We start from the raw sequence: 16,727 nt of genomic DNA, 5'->3' as shown, positions 1-16,727 counted from the left end.
GTGAGTCAGCATGCCAGGGACAGAGTTAGCTTCACTCTTCTGCTCTGACTTCTGTCCATCCTGCAACAGAGCGAAGAATATTCACGCTCACAGGAAAGAGAGGAACCGCGAAGCTCGCCAACGTTTTGTGACAAGACGCTACATGTTAAGAAGCCCTGCGGTTTGCTCCTGTGGTTTATCCTTGAGCTCCGTTCTCAACAGGGGTGAGGCAAGGAGGGGATGAAGGTCAGGAAAAGTGTGAGCATGAGAAGCAGCACCAAGGGAACAGGGGGAGGGGTGTATGTGGGAGAACAACAGGAAGGCAGAACAGGGTAGGACAGGCTGACTGTCCTCTCCTTATTCATAAAAGGGACCTCGTTAATGGTCCCTCTGGAGCGAGGCTTTTATGGTTTTCCTGTTCTTTCTGAACCGAGATGGAGATGTTGAGACTGAAAATGCAGTTTCTAGTTGCCCAACCAAATGAAGCAGGAGTCTGCTGAGATTTCCAGTGCAGGTGACGGTGAACAGAGGTCCGGCCTCGTGTCCTGGGGCTGGCAGGAAGTGTGGGGTCTCCACATACATCCTGTGGGGGAGCAAGCAGTGTGTTCTCGAAGGAAAGAATGTCTACCTTATCATGCCCTATGTCAGCAGTAAGGACAAAAAGAGGTGACCAGATACCTAGTAACCAGACCCCAGCACCCCTCCACACACCCTTCTGGTTCTCTCTTATCCTACGAACTTCATTTCTCCCACCCGTTTAAAAGAAATAGTCTTGTCTGCAGATAGTGGCCAAATTACAATATTTGGTTGTAAGACTTGGTCACATATGAAACAGTTGATTGGATCTTCAGTGCGGGTCTGACAAGATGGCTCAGTGGTTAAGACACTAGCTGTTCTCCCAGATGACCTGAGTTCAATTCCCAGCACCTACATGGGGGCTCACAATTGTCTATCAGTGCCCAGGGAGTCAGAGACATCAGGCATGCATACACACATTCTGGCCTCTGCAGGCCCCAGGTCAGACACATTCATGGTACACAGACATATATGCAGGCAAAACACTAATACATATAAAATAAAATAAAGATTTTTGCCATGAGTAATGGCACACATCTTCAATCCCGGCACTAGGGAGGCAGAGGCAGGCAGATTTCTGAGAATTTCATGCCAGCCTGGTCTATATAGCGAGCTCCAGGACAGCTGGGGCTATGTAGAGAGATCTTGTCTTGAAAAATCAAAATCAGAACCATCAAGAGACAACTGGAGTTTTGAATTGCTTGAAATCTCCAGAGCCAGCATGGATAGATACTATTTTATAAATGTGCAAGAAAGTCTTAGAATGGTTTTACATTAGTTCTTGTGTGCATGTGTTGCACAAGCACACAAGTGCATGTGTGGATTCGTGCCACAGTGCACACACAGAGGGCAGAATACAAATCTATCGAGTTGGTTCTCTGCTTCTTCCACTTGGGCCTCAGGGATCCACTTCAGGTCATTAGGCTTGGCTGCAAGTGCCTTTACCCTATAAGCCACCATGCCAGGCCCCATCTTAAAGAAAGCCATCAGTAAAACAAAACCAGACTAAACAAACAAAAAACTTTAGTGATGAATTTAGACACTAACTCGCACAGTCAAAATGGGTGTAGGTTTTAGATGTCTGTGTGGGGGCTACTCTCTGAGCAGGGTGACGTGTGGCTTGGGTGCTTGGGAGTTTAGGGTTATCTTTGTGTATGTAGCTTGTTTAAAGGAAGGAAATGACTTGAAGAAATGGCTTAGCAGTTTTCTTCCCCAGCCTTCAGAGTTAGTGTATCACATTTGGATGGAACTTGTCTCCAACTCTCCGGGGGAAAGATGTCCTTAGGACATTTTCTGTCTGACTTTTTGTTTTGCTTTATGTTCACTGATCAAAGGAGCTTAAAAGACTCACTTGTGGGTAAGCAAACATGGGCATGCGTGTCAGAAAGATTAATTCTCCCCATTGGCAAGCATGGCAGCATGTTGTAGGCAAGGTTAGAAAATATGACCTTCTGAGTGACAACCAACTGTTGTTGGCTCTGTTTAGAAAAACTGAATTTTGAAAATGTCATTCAACACAGTATTTCTCTGGCAGGGAGATGGTGCAATGCTTTGCATTTTGATTGTGGAGTTACACAACTCTGTAATTGTCAAAGCATGTAGAGCTCATGTAAGAAATTATCCTCAGGTAATTAGGAATACACACACATAATATACATATAAATATATAAAGCAATTAATTAGAGAACTAATATAACAAATAATTGAAGAAAAAGAGGCTATGAATTTGAGAGCAAGGGGTTTATATGAGATGGATTGGAGGGAGGGAATATAAGGAAGGAAGTGATGTAATTATGGTTTCAAAATATAAAAAATTATGTTTATATAAATGTCAAATAAGTTTTACAGCGCAAGAGAAATATACACAAAATACTACTTTATGTCTGATTACTAAATGAGTAACAAAAGATATTTGTCAAACGTCCAACAGTAGTCATGGTGACAAAGGCTTCTTTAAGAAATTCTTAGCGTTGGAATGTGTCTAATAATTTGCATATGGCTTGTAGAAATGAATGTGGACTGGGTCATAATTGAACAGTATTAATTCCTCTTTAGTTCAAAGGCAGAACTTTAGACATGACATATACTAGCAGCGTATGTGCCTGTGTATGGATGTATACATGTGTGTGTGTGTGTGTGTGTGTGTGTGTGTGTGTATCCAATTCAATGAGAATATTATAAGACAGAGATGATGAACTTTACAGAAGGGTGTCTAACCTCTGGACCCTGATTGCATGCTCAGTAAGCAATCTTCTCAATTGCTCCAAGGGTCTTTGAAATGCAGAGTAATCTGCATCCAGTGCGCAAGATCATTTTAGTCATTAGAAGATATACTTGTCACCTTGTAAATAACCTGACTCATACTATTCAGGTCCACCAATCGCTCTCCTTCAATATTCTTTGAGTTGGATTAACTAAGTTCTATCATAAGACTGGACCTCATATATCTACAAACCCATAGGCCACATGCTGAGCCCATAGTCCTCGCCAGGCCCTGTTGTCCCACACAGCTAAACGGAGCAGCCATCTGCCCTAGTGTCTTAAGGCCTTGCACCTGAAATATCGAGTTTCTGCAACATTCTGGGCTGGATAGAGAGAAACCCTCCTCCTGGAGACTTCATGGGAACTAAGAAGTTAAACCTTTCTTCCCACAATCCCTCTCATCTGTGAATTCTGTCACAGACAATTCCCCCCAAGCCCTCTCATTCTCAGTCTCCTCCCTCTGCCCCTGTGTGCATGTGCATGTGTGTGTGTGTGCATGTGTGTGTGTGTGTGTGTGTGTGTGCATGTGCACTTATGTTTAAAAAACACACATGCACATCTTCTCAGGTACATGTATGTATATGAGCCCATCCGGGGAAGGAAGTACAAAAGCCTGTTTCTCTGAGGAGGGCTGAGTGTCTAGGAAGGGGTAGGCTTGGAAGCTAAGAGCAGAGTTACTGATGTTAGAAGGAGCTGCTCCAATCAGGGCTCACAGGAACGAGGCCCCGCAGTTGAGCAGTTCCCTGGGTGGAATTATTTGTGCACTTCTCCCACCAACACTTTTATACACTGGCAATGGCTTAGCTCTTCAAACACGTAGGCATACAGTGCAAATTCATATTGATTATCCCGCATCAAACATCTAGACAAAGTTAGATATAGCAACCCCTTCATATCTCAGAAGATTCCCCTCAAAGCACTCTTTCAGACAGTTTAATTTATCTCTGATTTCCTTCCCTGGGTCTTTGGTTATGATGATAGAGTTCACCCTGCCCTATTTTGTGGTGTGCAGTATTTTGACCAAGGCTCAAACCATTAGGGAGATAAGTACAAATCACCACTGAGATTCAGACTGTGAGGAACTCTTCATAGGAAGCAACTTTGAGATTCTTCTATGCTTGCCCTAGGGTAGGTGCCAGGAACACAATGTCCTATCGGCCAAACATGAGTTCCTGAGGAACTCCATCCACAGCAGATGGGAGAACAGATGACAGCCAGATGTGGAAACATGTTGTAGGAGTTATGGTGGAACCATCTTGACCTGAAAGCCTGATTTTTTTTTTAATACAACAGAACTGGAAGCAGAACTCTGTGACTTCGACTCATTCAATGAATCATTTTTTTCCCCAAATGTCCCCTTCTTTAAGCATGAAATGTCAGAACACCTCATCAAGGATGGAGGGTATCTGAAGATGTGAGAGGAAAGAGAAAACTTCCTTCTTCCCCACCCAGTGGTCCAGCCTCACTATCTGTGGATTCCAGACAATAGAGGAAGGTCTGCTCTATAGGGCTGCCCTTGTGAAGCCATGTTTGTATAAGGAGAAAGACAAACAGCACTGAACCCTGAGCATTCAGACAGATGAGTGCAGTCATCTGGTCTCACCTGGTCAGGGCCTAATTACGTACTAATCCAATTTCTCCATCACACTCCTCCTGTAACTTCTCCTTAGCAGAGAGAACTCTGGAGTACTAGGGTGACCCCCTCGGATCTCTCACCATGTCAGGTCCTTTCCCAGGGCTCTCATATCCACAAGATGGAACTTCTTTCAGGCTAATATTTCCAAACTATCTGTGCAGCTACAGAACAACTAAATGTTAAAGTGCAGAATGTGCTTCAACCCTCAGCTGGGTTAGTTCCTCCTTACATCAGCTTCCATGGTCTGTGCTCTCTGGCTGAGGGAACTTCTGCATTGGCACTGGGATATGCTGCCTCCCTGTGACCCTGGGTCTCCTTTTAACCTATCTGGATCTACCCTCTCTAGTGCTATGGTTGGTAATTTTTTACGTGATATGTTTTCACAGTCCAATCATTTTCTAGCCTTAAACTTGTATTCTATTCTTTTATAATTAACTAGTAAATAAAACTACAAAGGAGGAGGAGGAGGAGGAGGAGGAGGAGGAGGAGGAAGAGGAGAAGAAGAAGAAGAAGAAGAAGAAGAAGAAGAAGAAGAAGAAGAAGAAGAAGAAGAAGAAGAAGAAGAAGAAGAAGAAGAAGAAGAAGAAGGAGAAGAAGGCGGCCTCTGGGATTCCTTTCTTCCGTTCCCTCTTTCCTTTGGCTCTGACCTGATTCCTGCTGATAGGCCCAGTGCTTTCTTTGTTCTGAATGATTAGTCATGGAAAGGAAGGTGCATTGTTTTTCCAGACCTGACTCTTCTTAAGCACAGCTTAGTTTCCAAGAGGGAGGATTCCTGTAGAATCCCCTCTTTTGGGCTCAGTCATCCTTTTTCTGCCTCTCAGATGTTTTCTGTGTTAAAACACAGTAATACTCCAGGGCTTGCTGCTGTTGCAATGGTTCTAATTCTAGAGTTTTCTTTACCAGCTTCTTCCTTCCAGTAAGTCCTTTCCTATCCTGTCTCCAAATGTTGGCTTCGTGGATAGAGTGAAAACAGTGAGTCAAAAAGTCAATTTATCAACATCATTCATCTTGTCTATGGCTGGGCAGTTATCACAAAATCATGGGATCGTTCTTGGGAAACAGATGACAGTTTGCCTCTCTTGGTATCATCAAACTAGTCCAAATGTCCACTTCATGTCCAGCTTGCTCTCAATAGTTTATAAGCATCCTCCTGGGTATGCTTCTCTTGCCTTCCATGTCCCTTTTGTACAATGTCCAAATCCACTCAAAAATATGTTGTTACTTTTTCTAGTCAACTCTTCTGCTCAGAAACCTATATGATAGCCTATTGGGATGGTTAGACATTGTGTGTGGAAGTGGTTGGTTGTGCTTTGATATCCATTTAATCTTTTCCTTGAGAAATAGAACCCTGATTTTTCCCTTGGTGACAATGTGTCTGGGAGAAACACCGGCCTTTCCTACCATCCCTTCAGTCACGATCCCCACCCCACCACCCGGACCATGTAGAGAACCCCTGTGAATGCTTTCATCTTGTACTTCCCATGGCAGATGCTTTCCTCTTTCCTGTTTTCCTTCTGTCTAGAATGTGAAGAGGAGGTTGGGGGTAGGACAGCCACACTGTAACCATAAACTGCTTCTGGACAACTAAGGTAGAGGAGGGAGGGGAAGAGGCCATGTGGAGCTCTTTTACCCAGGTGAAGCTGGCACCCCACCCTTGATGAAAAATGAGCCCCGTTCTGTGTTGAGCAAAAGCATTCCTCTAAGAACTTGTTCATGAGCAAATCAGGTACAAGCTTCCCATCCTGGCTTTTAGGGGAGAAGGATGCTCTTCTCTCTCACTTTAGGTAAGCTAATCCAGGCAGTCACCATCTTACCCCTTCCATTAGCATAGGCTAGAAAATCACTCAGGATTTTGTAGTTCTGATTGACTCACTGCATTCTGTCAAGATGATCAAAAGCCTTTCTTCCAAATCCTATTGAAAACCCTCCATCTCTCTCTCTCTCTCTCTCTCTCTCTCTCTCTCTCTCTCTCTCTCTCTCTCACACACACACACACACACACACACACACACACACACACACACACACACACACACACTAAGCCCAATATTAAACACAGGATTTCCCATATATTGCACTCTGATCGATGGACAGACAAGCTTTGCTTTTCAACTGTTAAGTTCCCAGCACCCTGAAACCCCTGAGTTTTGATCTCCCCCTTGCTCCCTTCCCTATGCTGGTCACAAGGACAATTTTGCTGCTTGACTCCTATGGTCTTACTCTGTGCCTTAGAGCAGATTTGTCTGTGGCTGTGGGAACCTAATGAACACAGATGAATTGCAAGTTATTTCTCCCCCTGATGAGTGGATATTTGCATTGATGGACAGTTCGTAGTTAGGATGAATTAATTCGCCATGTGTAGAAGTCTGCAACAGCCAACGTTACCATAACATTGTGTTTATCGCCATAAGAAGTATGTTGGAATTTGCATATTGTTTGTAGGGTAGGTCTGGATGTTGAAAATAGACCTCTAACTCCTTAAATCTGGGTTTTGTTTTGTTTTTAACACACCAAGAGGAAGTGAGATCAATACTATGGGATCTTGACATTAAAAACAAAAACTAAAAAGGACAGGGACTGGAAAGATGGCTCAGTGGTTAAGAGCATTGGCTGCTCTTCCAGAGGACCAGTGTTCGATTCCCAGCACCCACATGGCAGCTCACATCTGTCTGTAACTCCAGTTCTAGAAGACTGGCATCTTCATACAGACATACATGCCATAAAAACACCAATGCATGTAAAAATAAATCAACAAACAAAATCCTTTTAAAGGACTCTCACTACCTGGTTCCTGTGTGGGACTGTCACAAGACCAGCTTGCTGAGCCATCAACTCCAAGTGCTAGATTTCCCCTCTTATGCAATGACCAGAGAAGAGGAAAGAGGGGACAAGACCCCAAACCTCTCAGTTTAAGCTCTGCAAACTGAAATTATCACAAACCTGCCATCTTACAGGATATCCCTTTGTCCCTTGGGATATTATAACTTCTTAGTTTTCTGGTTTTCCTTTCCTTTTCTTTTTTTAAATGAGATATCCTCATAGTCACACCCTTACTTTCTTTCCCTTTCTCAAATACGCACACACACACATGTACACATACACACATACATATACACTCACACACACTCACATACTCACACACACACACACTCTCACTCATACACATACATACTCACACATACATAGACACACATACACATACATCTTAGGAAAAACACATTTTATATAACCTGCCATATTGTTTGTGTTAAATTAACAAAATTTACTATTCCCTTTGAAGATAAGAAAACCTTGCCTGAACTTCTCTCTGCATGGAATCTCTTATCACCTAAAGGGCAGAGCACACTTGCTTGAAATCCGCCTTATTGAATAACAATCCCTAACCTAAGGAAGACAGTGATGCTATTGTGTGTTTTAATCTTGTTTTTTTTTTTTTTAAAGGGAAAAAGTAGAGAAAAAAAGTTTGCAAGGAAGAAATTTCTTTAGGAATTTTCTTTCTAGGGAGCAAGCACACAGAGTTTTTTATACATGCCTGGGAGGTATTTGGGGGTTGGGGGCTCTTTTTGGACTCTTGATGTTGCCTGCTGAGGACTGTCCTGGGAATCTTGAGGAGAAAGTGAGGAATTGCCATCTTTGCTCATATATGGGACACCAGAGCCTCAGGTGTGGCCATCAAAGTTATGTGGCCTTCATCATACAAGTGAGGCTGCTAACATGTAGGAATATAGCCAAAACGTGTATGTCAGATGCTTCTCTGGGGGGCTTCTGCCTAGATGGGGAAAATGGTGAGAGATCAAAGGACCACAGGTCCTTTGAAGAGATGGAAAAGGTCTGAAAAGCTAAACAAAGTTTCAAGCTCCCGTGTGAGTCTGGTTTCCGTATTGGCCAGATGGGGCTTATTCTGTTCATCTGAGTGGTAGTTGAGCTGAGCTAATTGTTGTATAGCCTGGTCACATGATCACACATGATAAATAGCAAGACAGAAAATTGTATCCCATAAATGTTGTCAACAGGACATTTCTTCAGAGGGTGGTCAAAGAAGTTTGCATTCATGGAAGAAACAAGTCAAAATCACTTAAAAAAAAAAAAGAAACAGAATAGTTCAAGGTGTCCCCAAGTTCCCTAGGTGAAAAGGTAAAGGGGTGAGGCATCCTAGGGCCAAGGTGACATGGCTTACAGGTGAGTGTCCCTGCCAGCATTCATAAAGCTATGACAACTGGGCTAAGGATGCTGGGCCAGGAGCATGGTCTCACAGCCAGTCTTGAACGTTAAAAGAGCTCACCAAGCAAAGAAGCAAATTTTGAACCAAGAACAGTCCAAGCAAAACTACAAAATAGCCTTACCCCAGCCTCATTCTTTTATAGCCTCAAGCCTCTCTCTCTCTCTCTCTCTCTCTCTCTCTCTCTCTCTCTCTCTCTCTCTCTCTCTCTCTCTCTCCCTCTCTCTCTCTCTCTCTCTCTCTCTCTCTCTCTCTCTCTCTCTCTTTCTCTCTCTCCCCACTCTGTGTGTGTGTGAGTATGTGTGTGAGAGTGTGTGTGTATGTGTGTGAGTCTGTATGTGTGTGTATATGTGTGTGAGTGTGTGTGAGTGTGTGTGTGTGAGTGTGTGTGTGTGTGTGTGTGTGTGTGTGTGTTGCATTATCAGAGGAGAGTATCTTGGCCATTCGCTTATTTGTTATCTTCTTGTTCCACTAGATCAGTGTTCTCTGTTTCATTCCCCTAGAAAAGACCAGCGCATAGTAGGTCTCAATGCATTATAACCACTTGGAAAGTTTTAAACATACACTATTCCTTGTCCTTTTTTCCTCCATAGAGTCAATGACCTGAGGGCCTTTGGACAAAGGCTTAGGCATCCTTGTCTTTAGAATTAACTGACTCCCATTGGCACCCAGCGCTGGGAACTGCTGAAGGGAAGTGCTCACTAAGCCCGCCCCCTCCCCTCCCTCGATGAAAATGGCAGAGTCTAGGCCAGCTGACTGTGCTTCAGGTGAGACACTCTGAGTAAGAAAGCCCTGAGACTTTGTACCATTCCTGTCCTCCCACGTCCCACTTAGACCACTGAAGACTGAGCTTTTTTCTAATCTGCAAAGGTTGACAAGGAAGGAGGAAGGTTTCTTTCTGCATGACTACAACACTTCTGAAAGGTTGGGCTGTGGGCTTCTGTTTTCTTTTCACTTCTCTCTTGGAAATCACCCCTGTGTGTGATGGGACTTCAGGATGAGGCGTGCTCTTTTCGTTGAACAAGCGTTTCCCACTGTGCCTAGGAGGCAAATGGAGGCTGCTGGGTTTTTTCAGCTCCCTACATAGCTTTCGGTGCTAGTTTGTGAAGAGGATGATTTTCTTCTAAAATTTAAACCCCCCACCCCCACCCCCAACAACAGCAAGTGAATTCAAACTCTTCTCTCCTCATACTTTGATTGATGGTCACACCTTTTAGAATATCTAGCTCTTTTTTCGGGAAAGAAGCAGCTGGCAGCCTTGACATTTAATTCTAACAGACTGCCTTGCTCAAGGCCTCTTCCCCGGATAGGATGCACAGACTATGAGGAAATATTCAGTGACACCCATCCAAATGTCTGCACGGCGTGTGGAGGAACGGGACAGTATGCTGAGCTGATAGCATTGAGATGTCTGATCTTAAGGAGTCACACTAGTGGAAGGGGGAGGGGACTATTTTAGTTGCAATGGTAACTGCTGGGGGTGGGGGTGGGGGACTTTGAAAACCGGGCCAGGGTATTTTACCCAGAAAGATTTGCTGTCAATCAGTGGTACCAACAATATTTGCGACAGCTGTTGAGAGCTGGGGAGGTTAGCACATGTGAATCTCTTTACATGAGCCAACCAATTTAAACAGTATACCTCTGCTTCATTCATTCATTCATTCATTCATTCATTCATTCATTCATTCATTGTTTATACAAGATCTTGCTCAGTCTGGCCTCTAACCCACCAGGTAGCCAAGGTTGGCTTGAACGTGCTCTGCCCTTTGAGGACTTGGATTATAGGTGTGAGTTAGCACATTCAGCCCATCTTTTTTTTTATCCACTAAGACTCAAAGGCACTGTGAGTATAAATACTATGTAAGGCCATGTAGCCTGGTAGTAACAGGCCTTTGCCAGAGCCTGGCAAATTTTGCTGTAAAAGGACAGATGGTAAAGACTTTTTGGTCTTATGAGACACGCAAAACTGAGGTCTCACCTGAATTCTGTAAGAGATGTGCCACTGTCCCATTCTGTAGGCGAGAGGTAAAAGCACAGAGCAGAAGCTACCTGCCTCAGGTCAGGGTGCACACGGTTGAACCACGCGTTTGCTGTGTGGCTTCCCTTAGGGCACTCAGGCTGCTCACCTTGCTTTACCCCTCAAATTAATCACCACCACATGAGCTCAGAAAGCCAGTTAAAGTCGGAAGTCTCTTCCTTTCTAGCCTCTACAAAGAACAGGAAGTCCCGGGGTGCCCTATGCCCTTTCCATGGTTGCTAGAACAATCAAAGCCTGGCAGTGAAGGGGGAATCTTCATGCACGTGTTAAGTGGGGGATCTGCAGGGAATTGGCCTTAGAACCCAGGCCAACCTTTGCTTCCTCATTATGTTGCTGGCCCCAAAAAGGATTTACCCATTCGCCCCAAGAAATCCCACCACTGAATCATTCAGTCTGGGGAGAAGTTGTCCCTCTAAACTATCCAAACCCTTGGGGCTGGATAAAGGTTAGAGGACAGTCATTCAATTTCTAGTCACCTGACTTTCTAAGTCATGGAGTACACATGCACTCCTTACAGGCCTCTTATCCCCCCAGAGGCCACTTCTCACTTCTGTTCTTCCTGCTTCAGAGGGTTCTGCCTCCCTGGGATGAGTGTACCACTGACCTCTTCTCCCAGACGCATTGCCTGCTTCGGTGTTGAATAACAGTAACCCTCGGTAGAACACCTACCAGCTTCGTCCACTTGGACTCTCTGCTCACTAGAAAACAGAACACTGGGGTCTCGGCCTCAAGCCTACAATCTCTTAAACCCTTAACTAAAACATGAATACATAAAAAAAATCACATAAGCCCCCAAAGCACATAAACTTAGTAAGAGAATAACTGATGAAAAGATGTGTACATCATTTGACAAATGCGATAACATACGGATGCTTAGGTCAGGAAAGGACCTTCTGTTAGTTCTAAAAGACTGTATTGTCTGCTGAAATTGTAGCCATTGAGGCTGTGTAAGCACACTCTGTGATGTATGCAGACGATGAAACTGACAACCAACACCTTTTCCAGAAAACATGCCCATCGTTAAGGGACACATGACGGCAATGTCCAACATCTAACAGTGTACACAAATGAATTACAAACTAAGCTGGAAAACTGGATAAAATGAATCAAATGGCAAGACAATAGAACAGTATCAATGACTTGTTAAAAAAAAAAAAACCTTTTGAATCATATCTAGTGGTACCAACCCGCAATCCCGTTGACTCAAAAAAGTGACAGACAAGATGGACGCCTCAAAGCCTGCCTAGCTACAGAGCAAGTTCAAGGCCTGGTTGGGGCTGCAGTTTGGAGACAGAGAGCCTGGGTTAGATCCCCAGCATTGGAAACAATAACAAAACATTAGACATTCTCTTATACAACACACACACACACACACACACACACACACACACACACACACACACAGGGGAAAATGGAGGATTCTGGTGCTTTCTTATGAAAACAGTCGATCTGTGGTAGAAGTAGCAGGCATAGCTATTGGCCCAACACTCAGGAGACTAGGGGTTCTAGGTCAGCCTGTACTGCGTGAGATTCCACACCAAAACCGAAACAGAACACTCACAAGAAAATGAAAACAAATAGCTACACCTTCCTGAGGCTGAGGCAGGAGGATAGCCATGAAATCAAGGCCAGCATGAATTTAAAAAATAAAAGATAAAGGAAGAAAGGAAGGAAGGAAGGAAAGAAGGAAGAAAGAAAAAAGCAAAGGAGACATAGAGGTATCCATTTGGAGCTTTTTTTTTGTTAATAATAAAATAGATTCCTAGCTTACAGCATTTTCTGAAACTTCTGACCTTCTCATTATAAAGAGCTATTTATATATTTATATTTCAATGAGGAATCCAATACGAGTGTAGAGCGTTTCCACTTTAGAACTTCAGGGGAGAACTGAGCAAACCGAATCTTCCCATGACTGTTCCATGGGGCAGGCTACCCTGAACAAACAGGTGATGAGCTAATTAATATCAAGTGGCCATCGTGGCGGGAATTGGTAAGTAGGAAATAGAGGGGAGAAACACAATACAGATGCCCTAAAACCAACAGGCAACTCCGCTCTCCGGGTGTTAGAAAGCTGCTGGAAAAAAAAAAACCAAACCAAATCAGACCAAACACAAAACAAAGAAGGACAACAACGAAAGCAAAGCTGTGTCTCAGAGATGCAGACCGAATCCTTCCCCACCCAGAATGATGGCAAACGGGAAAGGCAGCCACTCAATTGAGATGCCCCAGCTATTGATCATGACTTATTAAAACCCAGAGTGCGTTGGCAACTGCATTTGATTATGGTAAAGGATTCCACATAATTTGCTTTTAATGACCTTTAAATAATATAAATCCATTACCACTGTAAAATTTAATACTGAAGAAGAAAATTAAAGTAATCAATAACCTCAAAGTAGCGATGTTAATATTTTGGTCCTTTCCTTTTACTATGCATGGATATTTTTTTTCTGACGGCACTATTTAATCTAAATCTCTATGCAGTATACAAATAAATATACAAAATAAACAACTTCATTCATAAATCTCTGTTGAATATCATTTCCTCAGACTAGACTCCGTAGAACTAGAGTTATGGAGAAAAAGTCTATGAGTTTCTGAGTCTTGGTACACAGTGCTAAATTGTTTTTGAGATCAATCTAATTCATATTATTTCTTTTCTCCTCAGATGCCTCTCTCTATTTTTTATGGCTACATCCATCATCTACCTGAGATCAAGAAACCACCCAAATGTAACCCAATATTGAGATCGTGGTGGTGTGAGCTTTTTCTCAGCATGTTCGACCTGTCACGGCCACAGTAACATCTGGTCCTCACAAATCTTCCTGAGAAGAAGGTTCTTGTAGATGGTTCAGGGCATAGGAAAGCGTTTCTGATACCACCTTGTTCAGATTTAATGGCCGTTTCCATAAGACAAAGGCATAAAGAAGATATGAAGTTTCTAATATTCTAGAAGTCAGCTTTAAGAATTTCCGCTCACTCATTACTTTACGCTAGATCAGTCATTCTCAACCTGTGGGTCGAGGTCCTTTTGGGGGTCACATATCAGATATCCTACATATTAGATATTTCTATTGCAATTCATAACAGTAGTGAAATTACAGTTATGAAGTAGCAATGAAATAACTTTATGGTCCGGAGTCACCACAACACAAGGAACTGCATTAAAGGGTCGCAGCATTGAGAAGGCTGAAAACCACTGACCTAGACAACTGTGGCTCTACCTTGGTCCCTGTGAAACCCTGTGGCATTCACCATTCCTTCCTCCCCATACTGACTAACACACCCACCAGGAAATACATGACTAGATTTCTTTCTGTGGTTCAGGTTGAAGCTCAGTGTAGAGAGCTTGCCCAACCAGTGTGAGACTTCTCCCTCTGTGACAGGAATAAGAAAGAAACTTGTCATCTGGAATCAGTCATAGAAGTCCAACACCCCTGAAATGAAACTTAGCATGGTGTCGCTGATTTCCCAGGAAGATCCCCCAAGAGCACCCAGATGAACATAAGTCAGCAACAGTGAGGAGAGTCAGCTCTGAACTCAATGTGAACTCGGTAAAAACACAAGCTACTCAAGGGAATTTTGGAAGAACACGTGCAGTTTCAGGCCTGATGTGTTGGAGTGCTAGACAGCTGACCACAGGGACTACTAACTGTTGGGTTTGTGAGACAAGGGAAGTTCTTGCCTCTGGCTCATTCTCACCTGATTGCCCAAACTATGCAGCACAAATGAGTTCTTTCAGTAGTCATGGGATGTGTTGAAACTGTCTAGATCCTTCCCCCTCAAAGTTCTGAACCCTGGTTCTATCCAGAGTTGTAGGTCACCATCTAAATAATTAATGATAAGATTAAAGCCTACGACTTTAAATCCGAGCAGCACAATGCTGACGGTGGACGTTCAGCCAGTGATCCATCCTGAACTCTCGTCATCAGCTGCCTCATTTGGTCTTAAGGGTCAAATTCCTTTCATTTAGAAGCATCACAGTAGCACATCCATGTTTTGTGTGAGTGTGTGTGTGTGTGTGTGTGTGTGTGTGTGTGTGTGTGTGTGTGTATGTTCGTGTTCGGTTCTAAATTCAGAGAAATCATTTCTGAAGATGTCTGACATTTAAGAAAATCTGGCACCGCATTGCTCCCCATGGAGCCAAGTGTCCTGTGCATGGAAAGCAACACAGTTCAGTGTGATGATTGTGCCAAAATACACTTACCATCAATACTTGTGCCATATGCTGGTACCCTAAACTCAATACTCCTTTGACTGAAATACAGAAGGATCACATTCAAACTGAGTCCTGTTCTCTTTCTGTGTAGATCCTGTTCTAAAGACACCGACAATGGTGTCTTTTTCCTTCAGAAAAATGAGGGTCAGGCACAAAGGTATGCGGACCACAGAAAGTCTAGGTTCACCAGCCAGGTTGCCCGAGATATCTGCCTGGACATATTGTTCTCTGTTCCTAATTCACTGCCGTAGTTCCTCAGCAGGTCTTGGGTCCCTTGGAGGCAGAGGCCAGCCTCCTCATCCCCTACCATGGCATTGACTGACAGGGTGGTGGAGTATTTTCACTGAAACTCACCAGTAGCTTCATGCCAGATCCTCAGACAATGCACAGGCAACCAGGATGAAAAGAACCCTTTGTGCGTTCTCTCTGGTCACCAAGGTCTGGTCCTCTGAGAGAAGACTCTGAGCTCACATTCCTTCTGAGTTCTTTGCTCGGTAGATTCTGCCCATCTCTGTAGCATGCTGCCTCCAAAATACATGGTGGAAGGAGCAGGCTAGTGCCATCTACGTGCCAGTCAGTGTCTTCCTCAGTGTAGCTGCTTTGCCCACGTCAGTACTATACTGCCATGTCTCCTGGGCTCCTGTGTGCCTGGGGCTCTCCTTGAATCACAGGAGGATAGCCTTCTACTTTAAATATTCATCTCAAGAGGTTTCAAAGGGAAGGACAATGAGGGTTAAACTGGTGCTCTCACTAAAACTAGCAGAGATCTTTAACCTGTGATTGGAGCCGTATGCCTGGGGTTCATTGCATGGCATTAAGGACTGTGCATTCCTGGTGGTGTTGTGGCTTTTCCTGCGGTACCATGAGGTATAACAACATTGAAGGAGATCAGTTGAACTCCAACAGGTAGTAAAACCAACCTGCAAAAGCCCAAAGAGTCTGATTTTTTTTTTAAAAAAGTATATTTTATTGGGAAAAAATTAACCTGTGAAAGCAGAGAGAGAAGTATAACAAATACTTGGGTCTCCCATGCAGTTTTAATCCATGACCAATTTTGTTTGACTCCTACCTACCCTCTCTGCCTTCCAATTAAATATAAAATTTGGAAGTGCATCCGCGGCATAGTATCAGTTCACCCGTAAATACAGTCGCCCCTAAGTATCCAGAGATTAGTGGCAAAAGTTTCCCAGTTATCGAAATTCCCTTCTATAAAACGACACAGTCGAGTGGGCGTGGTGGGCCACGTCTTCAATCCCGGCACCCATGAGGCTGAGGCAGGAGGATCTCTATGGGGTCAAGGCCAATCTTGTCTAGAAAGTGAGCTCCCGGCCAAAGGCTACTTAGTGAGAGCATTTATCAAAAACAAATGAATGAATTAAAGCTACTTAGTGAGAGCATACCTCAAAAACGAACGAATGAGTTGAATTGGCATACTGTTTGCATATAACCTACACATATCCTCCCATAAACATAATCTCTAGATTGCTTATCCTTAGTACAATGCACATGATATGGAAACTGTTACGTTATCTAAGAAAGGATGGTGGGAAGCTCATCTGCGTGCGCTCAAAACAGGTGCAATTTGAAAACTTTCTTTTTTCTACCCAAGGTTGGTTGATCTGCAGAGGCAGAACCTGAAGCTGTGAAATCTGCTTCTATTTTAATCAAAGTTTTTAATCTGAAAATTTTGCCACAGTACTCTAATACAAACCCAAACCAAACCAAACAAAACAAGATCCCAATCGCTTTATTGATCACTGAAGTACCTAGAGAGTATTCAAAGTTCCCTTCACAAAAC

General features: G+C 43.5%; 1 protein-coding gene and 1 long non-coding RNA gene across 2 annotated transcripts in view; one reads left to right on the top strand and one right to left on the bottom strand.

The window, feature by feature from the left end:
- Window positions 1-16,727, bottom strand: part of Zfp366 (zinc finger protein 366) — a 64,436-nt gene that overhangs the window by 27,721 nt on the left and 19,988 nt on the right.
- Window positions 42-14,992, top strand: LOC148006640 (uncharacterized). Its single transcript, XR_015673809.1, has 3 exons — window positions 42-203; window positions 9,266-9,439; window positions 13,379-14,992. It is a non-coding gene; the product is annotated as an uncharacterized LOC148006640 (long non-coding RNA).

Source organism: Rattus norvegicus, chromosome 2, assembly GCF_021556685.1.
Source record: "Rattus norvegicus strain SHRSP/BbbUtx chromosome 2, alternate assembly SHRSP_T2T, whole genome shotgun sequence".
Taxonomy (NCBI): Eukaryota; Metazoa; Chordata; class Mammalia; order Rodentia; family Muridae; genus Rattus; species Rattus norvegicus.
This window is presented reverse-complemented; position numbering and strand designations above follow the sequence as displayed.